General features: G+C 39.5%; 1 long non-coding RNA gene across 2 annotated transcripts in view; it reads right to left on the bottom strand.

Moving 5' to 3' along the window:
- Positions 1-14,378: 14,378 nt before the first annotated feature.
- Positions 14,379-15,863, bottom strand: part of LOC132124582 (uncharacterized) — an 83,168-nt gene continuing 81,683 nt past the window's right edge. For both annotated transcript variants that reach the window (XR_009426785.1, XR_009426784.1), the window contains 2 exons: positions 14,691-14,788; positions 14,379-14,469 (listed from right to left, as the gene is read on the bottom strand). This is a non-coding gene — a long non-coding RNA (uncharacterized LOC132124582). The remainder of the gene's footprint in view (positions 14,470-14,690; positions 14,789-15,863) is intronic.

The following is a 15,863-nucleotide window of genomic DNA, read 5'->3' as shown; positions in this document are numbered from 1 at the left end:
GCATTTTAATTTCTTCACTTGAAAACGTTTTATTGTCAAGCTTTAGAGTTCTTGCAAGCTCTGTGAAAACAGGTTTACAAATGTTTCTTTTTTAAAAAATCCAGCAAAATGTTCAAATAAAAATTCAGTGGGGGAAAAAATCTAGTGAAATCTTAAAAATGTTACAGATTTAACATCTATGAAATAAAGCTTCCCTGGTTAACAATTGCTAAAACAGAAAATAAAAGCATAACTCATAGTTTAGCAGAAAAAAAAGAATTGGGAGGGAACTTGGAGAAATAGACATTTAAAAAAGAGAGAGAGAGAAAGACAGATGGAGATGATTTTAATAAATCTGCACTTGATGTCTACAAGAAACATCTTGGTCTTTATCTAGAATCTGCCCTCGGATCGCTTGAAATCCTGAAATCTGTCTCATTAATGAACATGGGGGTGGAAATCCTTAGATCTGCTCCTTACTCTGCTGCAATTACTCTAGTGTGGAAGATCCAGAGATAAAACACAGACATCTTGAAACATAAAACAACAAGCCTCAGTGTCTTTGAGGCCCATTAGACTGCACTTTTAGCCAAATGATCAATAGTTTCAACTCGACCTCCTAAATGCATAACAAGCCAATCAGTCTTTGGAATCCATCACCACGGCGATAGAACCACCGTCTTAACAACGAGCCGCTCGTTAGCGATGACTGATGATTATCAGAACAGGAAGTAACCTGAAGAAAATCAAATGTAATTAAGTCTAGCCATCCGATCGATGAGCCCAATTTAGTTCTCCAAGAGGGAAACGTTCCGCTGTAGCTAAGCGTACCTCGAGGAAAATCTGACCCTTACAGTAAATAGAAATCTCCGCCTCCTGGGAAGCAGAATAAATTTAGACTCGTAAAATATCTGAAGAAATTGCGAAGTAATGGGAGCAAAATAGCATGTTTTTCTTTTGAATTTTAGAAAGTACCCCTTTTTTTTAAGGAAACTCTTTTGTGAATTCAGGGAGCTTTTATTAAAAAGGTTCCCGAGGCCTCCTGCTGTTTTTAGCTTATGACATGTTCTAGTGAAAAAAGGCAATAAAATTATTCCAGTGGGCTAATTAAGAGAAAAAGAGTTTCCCAGCCCTCAGGCGTTGATGGGGATCCTGACACTTGCACCGGCTCTCACATCAGACTGTGTGTGTGTGTTTTTGTGAGGCATTAGATTAGACTAGAGCTGGTAATATATTCTTATCCAGTCCATGGCTAGTTTTTTTCTTCACTCACATGGAAGTAAAACATTTTTTGTAAGTGCTGGAGCCCCCAAAAATATAAGTATATGCACATATATACTATATAATACTTCAAGAGTTTGGGGTCAATTTCATTTCAATGTAATGAGGTCTGCCCACCAAGGCTACATTTATTTGATATAAACTATAGTAAAAACAGTTATATACAATTTAAAATAATTGTTTCCGATTTGGGAATATTTAAAAATGTTTTTTATTCCTGTGATGCAAAGCTGAATTTTCAGCATCATTAATCCAGTCTTCAGTGTCACATGTTCCTTCTGAAATCATTTTAATATGCTGATTTGCTGCTCAAAAATACACTTAAAATTATGCCATTATAATGCTGAAAAGAGTCATTGAGCTTCATATTTTTGTGAAAATGTTTGTGGAATTTTTTTTTTTTTTAGGATTCCTTGATTTAAAAAACAAAACAAATATATATATATATATATATATATATATATATATATATATATATATATATATATATCTAATCAACCAATCACATGGCAGTTGCTTCAATGCATTTAGGGGTGTGTTCCTGGTCAAGACAATCTCCTGAACTCCAAACTGAATGTCAGAATTGGAAAGAAAGCAATTTTGAGTGTGGCATGGTTGTTGGTGCCAGACGGGCTGGTCTGAGTATTTCACAACCTGCTCAGTTACTGGGATTTTCACGCACAACCATTTCTAGGGTTTACAAAGAATGGTGTGAAAAGGGAAAAACATCCAGTATGAGGCAGTCCTGTGGGCGAAAATGCCTTGTTGATGCTAGAGGTCAGAGGAGAATGGGCCAACTGATTCAAGCTAATAGAAGAGCAACTTTGACTGAAATAACCACTCGTTACAACCGAGGTATGCAGCAAAGCATTTGTGAAGCCACAACACGCACAACCTTGAGGCGGATGGGCTACAACAGCAGAAGACCCCACCAGGGACCACTCATCTCCACTACAAATAGGAAAAAGAGGCTACAATTTGTACGAGCTCACCAAAATTGGTCAGTTGAAGACTGGAAAAATGTTGCCTGGTCTGATGAGTCTCGGTTTCTGTTGAGACATTCAGATGGTAGAGTCAGAATTTGGCATAAACAGAATGAGAACATGGTTCCATCATGCCTTGTTACCACTGTGCAGGCTGGTGGTGGTGGTGTAATGGTGTGGGGGATGTTTTCTTGGCACACTTTAGGCCCCTTAGTGCCAATTGGGCATCGTTTAAATGCCACGGCCTACCTGAGCATTGTTTCTAACCATGTCCATCCCTTTATGACCACCATGTACCCATCCTCTGATGGCTACAGGATAATGCACCATTTCACAAAGCTCGAATAATTTCAAATTGGTTTCTTGAACATGGCAATGAGTTCACTGTACTAAAATGGCCCCCACAGTCACCAGATCTCAACCCAATAGAGCATCTTCGGGATGTGGTGGAACGGGAACTTCGTGCCCTGGATGTGCATCCCACATATCTCCATCAACTGCAAGATACTATCCTATCAATATGGGCCAACATTTTTAAAGAATGCTTTCAGCACCTTGTTGAATCAATGCCACGTAGAATTGAGGCAGTTCTGAAGGTGAAAGGGGGTTAAACACAGCATTAGTATGGTGTTCCTGACAATCCTTTAGGTGAGTTTATATATTTAAAGGTCCTGTTTGCTTTTTTAAAGCTTTGATTGTGTTTACAGTGTGCAATATCACATGTGTTCATGTTTCGCGTGTAAAAAAAACAGTATTTTTCACACAATTCACCTATCTGTATACCGCTGTTTTCACTGTCATAAAAACAGGCTGATGACTTCCTTGTCCTTGATGACTTCTCTTTTTCTTCCGGCTTTGCTAACGTTCGGACGTTCTAGCTTACTGCTCTGCGCTTTGCTTCTTATTTCTGTACTTTTCTCAGATTTTCCTAAGATTTCTACATCAGCAGATCAGCACAGTGCTCAAACAACAGATTTTTGGCACAAATGCTAAAACTAAAAACTCTTTGGGACTGGAATAATACTACAAAAAGAAGACTTTGCCTCCCACTGCCAGCAGCTTACATTCCAGAGACGGGAAAACAAATGCCTACATTCAAACAGAAGAGAGAAAAAATGCCTCCTGTTGGATTTACTTGTTGCATGAACTGCTGCAAACTTCTACAAAGGATTGTGATTCTTGAAACAAAGTTATTTGCTGGACTTCCAAAACAGACGGAACACTTAGCAGACAGTCGTCATGGACCCTCTCAGCATACAGCCGGTGAGTCCCATGAATTTTCTGAATCTCAACAGTTTATACCAAGTGTAGAGGAACAAGTCGAAACTGATCGCCACACTAATCGATGGCACAAACAGGGAGCGAGACCCAAATGAACACGAGACATCAGATTGTCACGAGTTTCTCGTATTGCTGCCGTAGCTTCCTCTACCCCAGATTCGACTATGACAAGGCTTGTGAATACTGGCATTCAACAACCCCCTATACATCTTGAGAACAGATTTGAAGCATTAATGAATGTGGGTGAGGAATCCCCAAATGTGATTAAACATCTATTGGATCAGCCAGCAGCTAACACAGCTACTAACAGGCGCTCAAGGTCGAGCAGACAGTGGCATTCAGCTCAGAGCGCAGCCGAGCCCAGGACTCTGATAGTGGGTGACTCTGTTATCAGAAACATCCGCAGCAGGACTACAACAATTTGCCTTCCTCAAGCAACGGTCTCTGATCTGAACAAGGAACTTCAGAACATTATGATGAAGCACAAGACTGCAAATCGAATCATCATCCATGTGGGGAAGAATGATATTCGGAAAGAGCAGTCAGAACTCCTTAAGAAGGACTTCAGTGAACTCTTTGAAACACTTCTAAGACTCAAAGTTCAGTCGTTCATCAGTGGACCACTCCCAGCAAGGGGAAAAAAATATGTTTTCACGGTTGCTTGGGCTGAACACATGGCTACAAAGATCTTGTAATATAAAAGGAGTGAATTTCATTGACAACTTCAATCTTTTCTGGGGCCATAGACAATTGTTTAAACCGGATGGCCTCCACCCAAACAAACTTGTTGCTAGAGTGTTTCAAGATTCAGCACCCAGGGATGACTTTCTGGAAAACAGCCAGGGAAGCCAGGACAACATATCACAGCCACTGGAAACACCAGAGACACAGCCCATCTCACCAGACACATTATCCCTTTCTCCAGCATCTCCACTTCTGTGCTTTTCACAGAAAATGGAGGAATTGGTGTATGCTGGGACTAACCTCTCACTCTTTTGCTGCAAGCTCGCAGATATCAACAAAAAAACGGTGGGCCCCACAACCACCAAAGCCTGTGGTCCCTGCTCCTGCGAGAGCTCTTCGACCACTGCCTCAACGCCAGGGCCCAAAACCTCTTTCTGCTGAAGGTGAACCAAAAACAACTGATAGCAGCTCTCAGTGATATGTGTCGGGTCCCCGCTATAATAACAGCAACATTCACAAATGCCTACAGAACAAGCGGGAACCCAGTGTGCCTGTAGCTTTCTCTATTTCACTTTTATCACATGATAGAAAGTCTAAGGCCATCTTAAGCCGAAGGGCAAACTCATCTAATCTGCGGCCTATTATGCATCAAACTAAGATTGATGTAAAGACACAAAGCACAGCCATCAAGTTAGCATCTTTAAAGGTGCCATGTGCAAAAATTGAGGCAAAAATATTCAAAAAATGACCTACACGCATTAAAAGTATGAGAGGAAATAAGGGCGATGATGTCATTAAAAAAATGTCAAGTTATAGTGCTGCAGAGATATCAACCTTAATTAGCAGTAGCATTACTAGCCCCGGCCCGACAGGTGTCGTAATACCAGTTTCGGCCATGGGAGGCGGTATGCGGGCAACATAACCATCAGCCAACCTGCAATACACGAATAACTCGCACGGCTTGTGGGCGTACTTATACCTGATGTCAATCATGTGGAAAGTACAGCCCACTACTTCAGTTCAGGGAAGAGAGCGGAAGGATAACTTAAGCCCTTGGCAAGAGACCACCACCCGCTACAGGGAAACAACCGCGCTCGGAATCACAAATCAAATCCGATAAGAAAAGGAGCCGAACCAGAGTAAACATCGGCACTGCTTTCAATCGCTGGAGACAACTGATGGACCTGAAAGAAATGAGGTTCGACACCGAACTTGCAACATTTCTTTTGGATTGGTAAGTTAGATGCTGTTTGTATTTCGCTAGAAGTTTGTTTTATATGTTTGTGTATTTTTTTTCGGGAAGTTATAACATAGAAATGTATCGAAGGCTGTTCTATAAACGTGCTAATGTTAGCGATGGCTAACCGTAGCTGCGTTTGATAATTAGCTAGCTATAACTTACCCATTTTTTTATATCATAACTAACCTGCTCTGTCTAGTCTGTTGGTCTCCGTGTCCTCTTTGCTTCGTGGTTTTTCTGTACGTGAGAAAATTGATGTGTGGCGTGAAAGCGTGTGAAAAGAGTCAATTGCGTGTGTCTCACGGTGAATGCTTGAGAGTTGGCAGCTCTGGTTACGTTGGTTGGCGCTAGCTTGGTCAACATCAGCTGTCTGATGTTGACCAATGATGTTGACAGAATGCTGTCTGTCAAATTAATTTAATTCAAATAATGTGTATATACAACTCAATGTAATATGAACAAAACGAATATGAACATATTCACTGGTAAAGGTGAAAGGAAAGTAGCTTGAAGACGTTTCAAAATCACTTGACATCACCCAACGTTCCTCTGGAGGCAAAACGTCCTCTTATAGCAGCGGTTCTCAATTCCAGTCCTCGCGCCCCACTGCTCTGCATATTTTGCACGTTTCTCTTTGTTAACACACCTGATTCAGATAATCAGCTCGTTAGAAATGAACTCCGTTCATGAACTGTTTTTCAAATGTTCATTGCTCCCTACTCTCTGAGCAGGGGAAATCTGTTGAAGTTTACCTCACATCGAAACATTCATTCACTGATTTGTGCTGTGCAGCGTCTTTAAACATGGACAACTGTGACATCATATACCTCTGTAAATCAATACAATTTAAATTCACGTCTTGCACACTTCAATGCACTTTGATTGGAACATATAGCTACGTTCGCTTCGAACTGGAATCATGGCTGAATATCCTGTGATGTCCACTTCGCAGGGCACTTATGTTCGAATAGAACAAATGTCTAAAGCGCTAAGAGAAACGTTCAAAATGTGCAGAGCAGTGGGGCGCGAGGACTGCAATTGAGAACCGCTGTCTTATAGGCTTCGGCTATGCTCTAGGGTTGTTGTGAAGGTAGGGGCGGAGCATAGAGACTATGCCGTTTCTCGTTTGTTACTCTAGAGTAGACCAATTCACTTTGAGGCATACTGCCCCCATCTGGTATGGAATGTGGAGTATGACTTGATTTTTTTGCCAGATATGACAGATGGCACCTTTAAACATTCGCTCACTAAAAAATAAATCATTTCTAATCAATGACTTTATAACCACAAACAATCTGGATTTTATGTTTCTAAACGAAACATTGCTTGAAGACAGCTGCAATGCAACAGTCCTCAATGAAGCAGCCCCTCCTAACTTCACTTACATGAGTGTCTGCAGGACTGTTAGGAGAGGTGGGGGTGTAGCTGCTCTATTTAAAGAAGTCTATCAATGCAAGCAAGTGTCATTTGGTCAGTACTTGTCTTTTGAATATCTAGGGATTGTGCTGAAAGGTGCTCCACGCATTCTGTTTATTATTATTTACAGGCCTCCAAAATACTCTCCAGCCTTTGTTGAAGAGGTCACAGAAATGTTATCAATGATTTCCTTGACTGTTCATTGACTGTTTTGCTATTGCAGGGGATTTTAATATTCACATAGATAATGCAGAAAACAAAACTACAAAAGGAATGATAACGGTTCTAAACACTTTTGACTTGACTCAGCATGTGCATGGACCCACACACAAAGGTGGACACACTCTAGACTTAATCATCAGTAGGGGTCTAAACATTTCATCCATTGTTATTAAGGACATAGCACATATCTGATCACTTCTGTATTTTCTTTGATATTTTGATGTCTGCTACAACTGAATCTAGATCGGTCTCTGTCAGAATGAGATGCATTAACTAGAACACAAGTGTACTATTTATGGAGGCTATATCTTTAACACCAAGCATTTCTGCAGACTCTGTTGATACTCTCCTTGATTCCTTCAACTCAAAAGTTAAGAATGTTATTGATGATATTGCTCCAATAATAGTCAATAAGAAAACAAACAGACAGAAATCAGTTTGGAGAAGATCAACAGCAGTTCAGGCTATGAAAAGACAATGCAGAAAAGCAGAGCGGATGTGGCGGAAGACAAAACATGAAATTCACTATAGCATCTATAAAGACTGCCTTCATGCTTTTAATGTGAAACTAGCCACAGCTAGACAGAATTTCTTCTCAAACCTTATAAACAGTAACTTAAATAACACTCGTACTCTTTTTGCCACTGTTGAGAGACTGACAAACCCCCCCGAGTCAGATTCCCAGTGAAATGCTCTCAGACAGCAAATGCAATGAGTTTGCATCCTTCTTTTCTGAGAAGATCATCAATATCAGGAAGGCGATTAGCACATCCTCAAGTAATGCAGAGGTCAGACAGATTATGCCACAATATCAAAAAGATACTATGTCTATTTTTGAAGCAATTGATAGCAAAATTCTGGAAGACATAGTGCAGCACCTAAAATCGTCAACCTGCTGTCTTGACACACTTCCCACATCTTTTTTCAAAAGTGTGCTTAACTGCTTAGAAGCAGATCTTTTAGAAGTGGTGAACGCCTCACTTCTTTCTGGGACATTTCCAAACTCCTTAAAAACTACAGTTGTTAAGCCCCTCCTGAAAAAGAGCAATCTTGATAATACCATTTTGAGCAATTTTAGACCAATATCTAATCGTCCTTTTATAGGCAAAATTATAGAAAATGTAGTTTTTAATCAGCTGAACAAATACTTAAACTCAGATGGATACCTGGACAATTTTCAATCTGGTTTTCGACCGCATCCCAGCACAGAGACAGCACTCATTAAGATAATAAATGATATTCGCTTAAATTGTGACTCTGGCAAAATATCGGTGCTGGTATTGCTAGATCTCAGTGCTGCATTTGACACTGTCGACCATAACATACTACTAGAGAGACTGGAAAACTGGGTCTAGCTTTCTGGGATGGTACTCAAATGGTTCAGGTCATACTTAGAAGGGAGAGGCTATTATGTGAGTATAGGAGAGCATAAGTCTAAGTGGACGTCCATGACATGCGGAGTCCCACAAGGGTCAATTCTTGCACCGCTCTTGTTTAGCCTGTATATGCTCCCACTAAGTCAAATAATGAGAAAGAACCGAATTGCCTATCACAGCTATGCTGATGATACCCAGATTTACCTAGCCTTATCTCCAAATGACTACAGCCCCATTGACTCCCTCTGCCAATGAATTGATGAAATTAATAGTTGGATGTGCCAGAACTTTCTTCAGCTAAACAAGGAAAAAACTGAAGTCATTGCATTTGGGGTTTAGGGTCAAACAACTTAAAATCAAGTCAGGAATCTTGGTGTGATTCTGGAGACAGACCTTAGTTTTAATAGTCATGTCAAAGCAGTAACTAAATCAGCATACTATCATTTAAAAAACATTGCAAGGATTAGATGTTTTGTTTCAAGTCAAGACTTGGAGAAACTAGTTCATGCCTTCATCACCAGCAGGGTGGACTATTGTAATGGGCTCCTCACCGGCCTTCCCAAAAAGACCATTAGACAGCTGCAGCTCATCCAGAATGCTGCTGCAAGGGTTCTGATTAGAACCAGAAAATCTGAGCATATCACACCAGTCCTCAGGTCCTTACACTGGCTTCCAGTTACATTTAGGATTGATTTTAAAGTACTTTTACTCGTATATAAGTCACTAAATGACCTAGGACCGAAATATATTTCAGATATGCTCACAGAATATAAACCTAACAGAGCACTCAGATCATTAAGATCGAGTCAGTTAGAAATACCAAGGGTTCACACAAAACAAGGGGAGTCTGCCTTTAGTTACTATGCCGCTCGCAGTTGGAATCAGCTTCCAGAAGAGATCAGATGTGCTAAAACACTATTCACATTTAAATCTAAACTTAAAACTTATCTGTTTAGCTGTGCATTTATTGAATGAGCACTGTGCAATGTCCGAACTGATTGCACTATATTTTCACTGTTTTTTTATTTTATTTTATGTAAAATCATTTTCTAACTGTTTTAAATTCATTTTAAATAAGTAAATTTTTTAATAATTTTAAGTTTTAAAATTGCTTGTTTTATTCTTGTTATTATTTGTCTTCATTATTATTTTCCTTTCTTTTATGTAAAGCACTTTGAATTACCATTGTGTATGAAATGTGCTATATAAATAAACTTGCCTTGCCTTCTATAAAGTCTCTCCTTCAGAAATACGTCACGAGTTCTGATTGTGCCAGCGGTTCCTGTGTTGTGATTCGACACCAGCTTAGCGCACGCGGCCCTCCTGGAAACGCGATTGGGCTAGTTTTGAGAAGCAAGTGGGCAGGAGCATGTGCTGGAGATGTACTTCTTTTAGCCCTAACATCTAGTTAACAAAGCTAAACAGCGTTGCCCTTTGTGTAATAAGTTACAGAAACTGCTAAACGCACCAATTTAAATAATAAAATACACTTACCGGTTGTGGTCCATAAACAACGCCTTCTCCAGACAAAGAGGGAACTGTTTTATCTTTCAAGAATAATCTTTGTGCGAATCCGGCATTAAACTGATTGAGATTGAGGAAGCTATCCTCAGCAAAATGTGCTGCACATAGTTTTACATGTGGATTATAATTTTCGGGAACCGAGTTAAACATAAATTGTAACCATTGATCTCTAAGTACAGTGTCCCTGGGAAGCCCAAACAAAGATGATTGGACTCCGAGATGAAAATAACAGCGTTTCGACGACATGGCGACAAAAACAAACGCAGCTCTTCCTCTTCTCCGTCAGAGCACAAAAAGGCCACGCCCCCCTGTTTGTGTATTCATGTAGGCGGAGGTTAGTCAAAAAACAGTTTTAGTGTCGTCATTACTGCAGGAACTAGAGGGATGTAGTCCAAACGGGTCGTTTTTTGTAGGCGAATTCTGTTAAATAAAGTATCTCGCTTGGCATTGAACTTTGAGCTTTAGAATTTTACAGATATATTTTATACTCTAACAACAACATTACCCACTAACTAAAGTTTAAAACATGGGATCACGAAGAACGGGACCTTTAATATGAACTATTAGTTTTTTATCATATATATGTGTGTGTGTGTGTGTAATTTCGGCAAGTACCAGCACTGACCTCCTTGGCCATGCTGAATTATTGAAATGAACCATTCAACTGAATTAGTCCCGGACACAATTCTACAGAACCCTGTCTCCCTACAAACTCCTTTCTCAGGTGGGTTTGTTCAGGCAGAGTGGGCTTCTGTTTAGGATGCTTAAAACCTCGTCCATACTTACCCTAACTACACATGAAACGGCAAGCACAATCTTGCCATAGCAATGTCTCTGTCCCGTCATGCGCAGACCCAGCACTCATGTGTGTGAAGGTCAGGTTACTCCTTTAACCAGCGAAAGTGGAGGCCAACCCTGGCAGCTATGAGCCTATTCATAACACGCAAGCCATCACATGAATAGATGTGTGGGAGATAATTCACATCTCGCGCAAAGGTCACTCTCAGCCTCTAAAATGCCTTTTAATTTCCAAGCAAATGTCAGCGCGCTGAGCAGCTTCTAAAAAGTTGGGCTTTTCTTTCAAACCGCGGCGTAATAGCTCATGTCCTTTTCATTCACTTTTCAAAAGGATACTCAAACGACTCCATTTATTCCCCAAACGAGGGGTTACCAGCATCATCTTACAACCACGGCTATTTCAGATGGTTAATATATTGCACTGTAAGCTTACAAACTTCTGCAGGTGATTTTTCTGTTGTCTAAATGTTAATGGTAATTACATGATATTAGTGCTGAAGACAGAGGTTCCCCTGATGGCCCTCGCAGTAATTCTGCCTGGATAAAAGCCAAAGCATGAAATGTGCTTTCTTTGCTTTCGTTGCTAATTCCTCTGCCACACGATTAAGTGCTAAAATGGGCATAATTCCTCCCATAATGAGCGGCGTTCTATTGAAAAGAGTGCATGAATGTCAAAGATGGCACATAATCTCCTATTAGCCGTCAGAGTTCTGGAAGCCTCCTGTGACGAGACTCACTGCTCACTTATTTCAATAAATCACCCATGCAATATTGAAGGAATGTACTTGTTTTCACGTTAATAATGGTATAATTTTAACCTCTTTTCTGGGAGCACAGCATAGTTGGGTCTGGGTCTGCATGGTTTTATAGGTCATCTATTAGTTAAAACATGAACTAACAATGAGCAACGCATTTGTTACAGTCTATATTAATCTTTGTTAACATGAAATCAAAATGCTTCTGTTCATTGATAGGTCATGTTAGCTCAGGTCCATTAAATAATATGAACATATATAAGTTTTAATAACATATTTGGAAATGCTGACATTAAGTAAAATTAATAAATTGCTTTAGATCATTTAAATGTTTTGTTTTTGTTGTTAACTAACTGGCGAGGACAACTAGAGTTTCCACGTCTTTTCAAGATGTTAAATAGATAATTAAATTAAAGCATATAATTAGCAAATACACATAAAAACAAACAGATGCTTTTAAAAAATGCACAAATAAAACGTATGAATTCATAAATAAATAATATGCTTAAATAACTAACTAAATGTTTTCATATAGAAAAAAATGAATATAAAAATAAACTGTTGCTTATAAAATAAATAAATGCATAAAAATAAGAAGATGCATATCAAATAAATGAATGCATGAATGAATGCATAATGCACATGTAAATATGCATTAATACATAAGTTGCATATAAAATAATGAACAAATGCATAAACAAACAAACAAACAATAAACCAAAAGGCTGCAATAAATAAATAAATATATATTCATGTTTATGCAGGCTATTTTCTGTGCAGACTTAAAAGAGTGTTTTTAATTTTTACCCAATCTGAAGAACCATCTTTTCAGCCAAACTGTCACTGAAGCCAATTAGATCAACGGTTTAATGCAAGACGAAAAACTGTAAACACCTAAAAATAAATGCATGTTTCCACTGGGTGAAAAACACAATGTTCTCTAAATGAAAGAACGATGCTGAATCATTCATTTCAAAGTACCAATATAACAACAAACAGCCTTATTAACCTAACCCAAAATACATTTTTACTAAAATATTTTAAGAAATGGAAAATTCTGTTGATGTTTTTGAGTGATGATAGAAAATAATAGCAATTAATGCAAAACAGCTTCTAGGTGGCTCAAATTACTAGTTTTACACTACAATAATTGCAATAATTATGGTGTTTTGACAGAAACTATAACCATGACTCGTTTTTGTAAGGTTAATGACCAGCTAAGATCTGCACAAGAATCTGTTCTCTATGTGGGTCATATTTAAATTTGAAGAAAAATAACTAGAAGCAAAATGCAGCACTGAACACTTGAGTCAGGGCTCTGCTTTGTCAGGCGTCATGAATGTGGACCTGAGGAGGTCAGGACTGGGTCTTTGATCTACTGTGAAATAAAAACGTGCACCTGGGAAACAGTGATGCGCGGGTTGATCCGAAATGAGCGGGTGCCAGCGGTCACCCGCGGTTACACGCGGTTACGAGTCATCCAAAAATATTTTTAATGATATTCGGGTCGCGGCCGGTCGGGTCGTTTGAAATACCTTTGTAATTTATATAGTACTAGACACAATTTTGAAATACATAGGCCTACACTTTATTGGTTGCATAACTGGCGCGAATAGAGTGACCACCTGTCCCGCTTTGTTGTACTGTACAGCAATTTTACCCTTTGTCCCGCCTCATTCAAATTGAGCATCTGTCCCGCTTTTTCATTCGACCCTGCCTAATAAATACACGGATACGTCCATAGGCGTACTGTTAACTTATGTCCAATAGTTCAGAGGAGAGCAATAAAAGCGTTAGGGCGATAGGCTGAGTCGTACGTCAATCAAATTGTTGACTGGTGCACGAGCGCCTCCTCAACAATCTCAAATTGGAGAGCGCGTGCGCTGTTCGGTCAGGTTAAGCAGCCATGGCCAGTGTGGCCTCGAAAAAGAGAAGATGCACTTTTAATAGCGAATGGACCGCTACATAGCCTACTCTTGGTTAAGACCTGTAGATGGTGAAGCAGAGAGAGCTTTTTGCATTTTATGCAAAGGCAGATTTTCTGTGGGACATGGTGGAGAATACGACGTGAAGCAAAATGGTGCATGTGAGCACATCATCAAGAAACATGCAAATCAGTGCAATCTTTTTACAATAAACCAAATGACTCACAGGCTGACAAAATTTGGGCAGCAGAAGTGACGAGCATTTATCATGCCGTACATCACACATTCATATCGCTCTACTGCAGTAACAAGTTAGCCCCAGTCATTTTTCCAGATTCTGAAATGGCTAAGAAAAAAGCTGTTGAAACTTTGGGTGATGTTTTGGGTCAGGTAGTGTCTTAATCTTTTAGTCGGTGGGTTTAAAAAGAAATATAGTCAATATATTACAGAACGCTTGAAATGTCTACTTTTAAACGAAAATATTCAAACCAAAATAAATAGGCTACTCTCTGATTATATAATCCATATGAAATGTGCATTTCTCTGGTGTTCATGGAGAGTCCGCATCGTCAGCTTCATCTTAGCAGTGACACAGAAAACACCAGTTTATTACTAAACAATTAAATGAGTCCTTGCTAATTTAAACACATTCATAATCATTACTTTAACCGGTTCTTTGTGGCAAGCCTTATGTGTGCGGTCATAACTCTTATTATGCTGTAGGCTATAGTCTATTTAAGTAATTAAATTAATATAAAGGGGCGACGCATTTACTACTTGTAAAAAATGCGGGTCAGGAAGCGGGTCGGGTACAATATTTTCATTTACTTTTTTTGTGGTCCGAGTTGCGGGAGCGTTAGTTGAAAACATCGGTCGGGTGCGGGTTGTTTATACATTGACCCGCGCATCCTATGCTGGGAAAGCCATTATTAAGCTGTCATACAGCACAGTGACAGGAGCCGGCTTGGCATTTAGTGATCAGAGGTCTTGCTGAGCCCATATTATCTGTAAAATACAGAAAGTGAGTTTGTGAGAAAAAACCTTATCAAAGATTTCGTACCAAACAGACGTGACGTGCATTCATAACCTTTACAATGCTCTTTGGCTCTTGAGTTACATTTTTAATCACATTTATTCAGCAGAAAACATCCTTATCTTCTACTTTTCCTCTCTCTCCGGTCCTTTCTACAGGCTATCAAGCTTGAAACATCATTATGCATTTTTACGTGGAGTCAGATTCCTTACTGGTTGCCCTTTAAATCCTTTTCCTCTGAGAGCAGGTTCTGGAAGAGCCCATAGTTGAGAGGATGTTGAACAGGTCGCTCTTTGTCCGTCCACACAACCGCCTGGAGAAGGATACAGAACACAAACACATTGTGCACTGCCTTGTTTTAAAAACTCACCAAACAGGCAAACTAGCTGATTGTTATGTCTCAATTTCCTGGCTTCTTGAATATTAATTAGGCTAATTATTATAAACCAACATACTACCAAACTGATTAAATGTAATCAGATTCCAAAAAGAAGTAATAACATTTAAAAAAATGTTTATATATTTCTTTCTGTTTTATAAATATGGTACATAATAATATGATGTATTGTTTGGATTTTAATGCATTTGCTTTTTACAAAAATGTCAACTACTTGATGGCATCATGATTTAAAAATAAAATGTGCAAAGTCATTAATCAATTAATCTTAATTCTCATTAGAATTTTTTACCGGAAAATCAAAACTAACAAACAAGAGACATGAGATTGCAACGCCACGCCAGCAGAGGGAGCCCTCACCGGAGTATTGACTGTTCACCACTCCCTCTGCTTCTACAGTCATTTCCTGTTTGGGACTATATCTAACATGTGCTAGCATGTCACTTCACTGCGAAGTATTGCCAGTTAACCTGCCTTACCGAGCGTTTTCCTTGTGAGTATTCTGACTGCCTGTTTGATTATGATTCTGCCTGTTATCTCGTTCATGTCTCTTGGATTGCCCCTTTGGATATATTGCTTGATTGGACTGATGTTTGTGTTTGACCTGTTCGCCTGCCTACTCGTCTCTGCTTACTGGATAACCCCTGTGTATGTTGAAAGATCGGACTGCCCTTACGGTATTGACGCATTGCCTGGTAACACGACTCTGATTGTACGATCTTCCTTTAAAAAAATTCCTGCAAATGGATTCACATTCTGCCTCAGCCTCTTCGTTACAGAATACTTCGCCTCAACTGAATCCAGCGGAAGTTTCTAACATGCAAGCGGCGTTCGCTTATCAAAGTGAAGTCTTAAAGGGGTACCAAGATCAGTTGAGTAAACTTCAAGCAATCAACGAGCATTTGACGAGCTACATCCAGTCACTTCCAGCAACCACGCCCAGAGCGGTGAGTTTCGCACTACCAGAAA

Source organism: Carassius carassius, chromosome 43 (genome assembly GCF_963082965.1).
Source record: "Carassius carassius chromosome 43, fCarCar2.1, whole genome shotgun sequence".
NCBI lineage: Eukaryota > Metazoa > Chordata > Actinopteri > Cypriniformes > Cyprinidae > Carassius > Carassius carassius.
Note: the sequence above shows the minus strand (reverse complement) of the source record. Positions and strands in the feature narration are given on the sequence as shown.